Consider the following 5,479-nt stretch of genomic DNA (forward strand, 5'->3'; position numbering starts at 1 on the left):
TGCCGTGTTTTTAGAGACAGCAGTAATTCACAGATTTGCAATACTTTATGTACAATTACAAAAGTCCATATGGCATCTCTCATAATCATTATGTTCATAATCTTCTTTGGATGCTATTCTGCCTGCAAGTCTGTATGGGTTTTCTGAAAGTACAAGTTGGTAAAATATTTTACTTTGTTATAAGCTAAGTGAGTATGTTCTCAAAGAAAATAACTTTGTAAAGGTATTCTGAAATCAGATAATTTAATCATTAAGTTTAGTGCAAATATAAGGAAAAATTATCACAATAAGACATCAGGGTTTAGATTGTAGTGGTTTTCCCCATACATACATATCAATTTTGCTAGCATCCTAAGAGTGTTACTAGCTGTTTCAAAGAATATTTTAGAGAACAAAAATAACGGTCCTGACAACATAGCCTGGAAGGAATAGCAGATACTTGAATAAACACTTAAGCACAATACTTCATGTTCATCAAACTACTAACTTTGGTATTTACAATGAAAAATAAAAATACTTTAAAACTATTACTTCTTTTCATTTGGAGCCTAGGAACGTAAGAGGGAATAACCTGGAAAACAAAAGGAAGCTATGTGTAAAGTGGGAAGATGGTGCTAAGGAAGAACACCACTACATAAAGAAGTGTGAAATAATGAAACTAAAGGGCAAGCCACAAGATGATGCTTATTTATATAGCACATAATTACTTCACATCACTGATGGCAGCTTGTTCAGTTTCTTCTATTCAAATTCAGGTCTTGTTTTATTTGGCATAACTGCATTATATGTTACTCAAATCAAAACCAACTAGAAGTTTGTAATCAAAAATACAGCAAGGGTGCAGTGCTGCCATAGCATGGCATAAATTGTACCATTTCTGGCTTTCAGAAGTTACAATCTCACTCCAGGAAACTATTATCGCTCAACTGTTCAACTGATTTCAAACAAAAATAAGGTATTTTGACTGCTTGAATTAACCATGGACTAACAAGGACATCTAGATCATAAGACGATCAATCATTATGACTCTTCTTGATATTATTTCAAACAGAAAACTTCTTGCCACTAACTAATGCATAAATATGACAGCTCTTTGTAACATACCTATAACTTAGCTAAACACTTACCTTGTTTGTAGCTGCCAGCATTCCCAGGAAGAAAGAGAACTGGAATTCCTGTCAATAGGAGATTTTTGTTTTCTTCAGCATAGTTCCCTTCCCCATAGAGATAGAGCTCATATGCTGGGTATCGTCTGGCTGTTTTCTTAGGTAATTTTATTTTCTGTTGCAAAGTTAAAAAGAAACCAAATACCTTGTTTATATTATTGCTAACAAGAAAATATAGTGGCTATCCAGTAATTTAAATGATCTGGCTTATGTGTTATGTATTGTTTTAAATTACAGTCTGAAGAATACAGAATGAAACACTGGGTTTTGCTTTAAAAAAATAATTTAAATTTAAAATAAAGTATTTTGTTTAAGTAGGTATTACTGTGCATAATGAGTGGCTGCAGTTACTTACTTGGAACAGTTATTAACTTTAACTGGCTTTGAAACAAACTGCAAATGAATGCAATTATGTATCTTTTAAAGTTGTATATTTGTAAAGTAAATCTAGCTGTATACTACAGGGGAGAAAAGGGGTAAGGGGGAAAAAAAAAAAAAAAAAAAAAAAAGGCATGTCAAAACCCAACCACTTCTCCCAGAACATGAGAATTTGAGACCAGCAACTGGGGCACGTGAGTGATCCTAATTATTCCTAATGCACCTGTATGGTTCTGGAATCCTTTCCAATCCATGTAACTCAGAACAAGGATGTGCTACTGCACCTGATACCAAAGCTACATCTGGAGAACAGGGTTATGCAGGTGACTGTCGGATGACAACTATTATGTCAGGGTAAATTACAGATGTGGTATGAATTCTCTTAGGTGATTTTTACAGAGGTGTAACCTGCAATGTGAATTTAAACAATAGTAGTAACCACCTTAATATAGCTCGTCAGAAAAAATAAACCCATAATACTTTGGGGCCTTGTTCTATTGTTGTTTTCAGAGTTGGTTTTGTGGCCTAGTGACAAACAACCTGGGTTTGTAACAACTCGGGATCCAATTTACACAGTCAATTGTCATCTTAAAGAAGGCCATATTTCTTGTATTAAAACAAAGAAGCAAACAACTAACCACCTAAGCCATCACATAACTTATTCACAGGATTACAGATTCCTAAAGAGAAAAGAACAAAAACTCTTGGAACTTGAGGACTAGATGATGATTAAGTCTTAGATCAGTAAGTTATGACTCTTAGAGCCATATGACACTGCTTTAAACCCAATAAGTAGTAAGCAAGAAAACATTTAATTAACTCCTACATGGAGGTTGGTTGGTTTATAATTTTGAGTTTCTAAGGTACAGATTTTTTCAATTTCTATGAATGCGAATACACTTGTTCTGGCATTTGATTACTTATGTTGCGACAATTCAGAAACAAATAAGATAATTAAAACATAAATTTCTTAAGGTGTAATTTATATTTTAAGGAAACACTTTATTTTACAGAATAAAGTCAAAACTAAACTCAGTTTTGCATCAGAAATCTTCTCTAAAGTCTCCCTTAATTGCTTTCTTGAAACAAGCATCTCTATTTCAGACGTTTCAGTTGTTTCTTTCAACTGCATCTAGAGTAAAGGCAATTTAGCTTTAACTCCCTGTCCACACACACTCTTTTCCTTCCCCTGTTCTTCCCTGTCTCTCCTCAGCTAAAGAGTATTTCCTTTCCCCCTTAGCCTTCAAATTGTTGGCCATATTGGTTATTTGCAACCTCTTCTTATGATGTTTGATACATATATTTAAAATTTATATTTGATAAAATTATATATTTATATATATTATAATATTGTTTATTATTAAAAAATACACAGAGAGAGAGCGTGTTTAACTCCTTCACTGTGAACAAAAAAGTTTAAGCTTTGTTCAGGGCTTATGTCTTCAGATCATACTTTCAATGTGCTTTCCCATTTCTCCATCATCTCACCTTTCTAACTTCACTGACCATACCGTCCCTTTCTTATTCCTTTCTACTGCTCCTTTTTCAAAGGCTTTCAAAATTATGTGAACAAAAACTTAATCAGTTTCTTTTACTAAACTGAGAGTGCCATCAAGATATTTTTATATGACTTCCTGACGGATCAAATCAACAGTTCTTCCACAGTATCTTCCTAGTTCATTGTCTTTTCAAAAACTTTTACAGAACATAAAATTAACAAGCTGCCCTTCTTTGGGTCAATGTCAAAAACAAAACACTACACAATCCATGATAATTGTACTACCAAAATATTGGGGGGTTTCGGTAAATCACCATGCTCAAATATTTTAACAAAATGGCAACATGTAACTCTAAAGGAAAACAGACGTTCAAGTTCCATGACAGCGGTTTTAAATTCTGAATTCCCAAGACATTGGTTATATAATTGGTTGTAATGAACTACAGAAACTTTTTACAATGTCAGCGCAGGCTTCATTTTTCACCCTGGTTCCCAAAGAAGTTAGGCTTATGTGAAAACGTCCTCATTTCTAACTTCCAAATGTCTCACCAAGCTTAGCTGAGCAGGACAAGGGTAGGATAAATTCAAATACTACAATTCTACAACTCATGCAAACAGATGGTTAAGTACAAAAAAAAGAAAAAAAAATCCAAACCAATTCCATTACTTAGTATTAGCTTGACTGTGAGCTAACCTCCACTGTTAGGCACAAAAGAAATGAAACTTCTTATGTTTAATTGCTCAAATATTTATTTGTTTTGCAATGTGATACCCAATCTGGAAGGGAGGACAGGTACTATTCAGCTAAAATTTCTACCTTGTGGTTTCCTACCAATGCCAGCATTAGAAATGAAACAAACAACCCCTCCAACAACAAGGAGGTACTCGTATAATGCCTTTGCAAACCCAGACAAATTATTAATTTCTCCCTCCCTTCCCAGAAGTACTGTTTTCCACACAGTAAAAGTGATTATTCAGGGAAAATTCCGAGAGGCAATACAGCCAGCTGCAATGTGCATCTCCTGCATGGAATTACTGCTTACCCTTAAGCCTCGCATCTCTTAACAGCACAACACTTATCTAAAGATGCTTAGAATTTAAGCCCTGACACAATGAGTAAACACAAAAGATGTGTGGTGGCAGATGAGAATTTCAGACAACCACCAATAACATCACACACGTTCTCTTTTGTAGGCTAACACGACTACGTCAAAGTTAGCAAATGAAGGTTAATAGATCTAAAAATTAACTTTCTGCTTCATTACCAATTTAGGTACTAAGGTTTTGCTTTAAGATCTTCTTTACTATGCAAGACAGCTTGCAACCTACTTCAGAATAGAATATTATTTAGAATACTTTATATTTTTTCCAACATAGGTTATATCCTAGATAATGCTAAATGAATGTTTAGGAGCCAACAAATTACGCTTTGGGATGCTTCTAATAGGACAGAAAGCCCTGTAGTAAGAACTACTATTAAAAAGAGAAATTGTTTTCTAACATCTGCATGCAGCATTAGCATTGAACCTACATATACTCACATATTTACATCCTCCCACTATTAAGCCATAATGCCATGTCTGGAAAACAACAGTTCCATCAGCAGTCCTCTCTCTCAAACTGATCCAAGATTTTCAAAGAGGTTTCTAAAAGGTTTCGTTAGCAAAGCGAGAGGGACTTCAGACAGATTTACACGTTCTTCCGTACATTGTGGGGCATGCCACCCACGAAGTTGTCACCGAGAAGGCTTTGCACTACTGTTCACTAGCTTGAGAAATACACTCATATTTGAATCTGTTATTCACTTTTTGGATACATTAGTTGCTTCACACACTGTAAATTCACAAAAAGGACCAAGAAGTACAAGACTTAACCTCCCGGGCACTAACAGTGCTGTGAGCGGAGGACCTGGCCCAGCCCCTCTTCCTTTGCAAAAGCACGGATGAGCTTTTGACCGGTTTTACCAGGACCACAAGTAACTACGGGCATTTATTTTCAGGTTAGAAAACTGGACGCTTTTCTATTAGTTTTCTTTTGTACAGGTGGCGGTACGAAACACCTCGCTGTTTTACAGGTAGGCAACTCTTCCGTTCCGTAGCCATCCAAGGTGCACCATTACACGGTGCAGCGGAAGCAGCGCATCCAGCCAAACGCACCGACCGACCTCTCAAAGAAGCCCAAGCTGGTTTTGCCCCCCGTCTAGCCTGCCACTCCGCGGAGGCCGCCTCAGGAAGCGGCGAGTCAGCCAACCCAAAAGTTACGGGAGCGGCCAGGAGTCGCCTGCGCGGCGGTTCTCCCGCGGCGGAGGGCGTTCGGGGCTGCTCCTCCTCTCCCTCTCGCAGGGAAGAGGAGAGAAGCCGCCGGGAGGGCTGCGCCTCAGACAAGCGGCCGCCGGCCGCCGCGATGCGGGCGGCGACGCCCCAACGGCCGCCGGGCG

This window comes from Haliaeetus leucocephalus, unplaced genomic scaffold (assembly GCF_000737465.1).
Source record: "Haliaeetus leucocephalus isolate CR32 unplaced genomic scaffold, Haliaeetus_leucocephalus-4.0 Scaffold1, whole genome shotgun sequence".
Taxonomy (NCBI): domain Eukaryota; kingdom Metazoa; phylum Chordata; class Aves; order Accipitriformes; family Accipitridae; genus Haliaeetus; species Haliaeetus leucocephalus.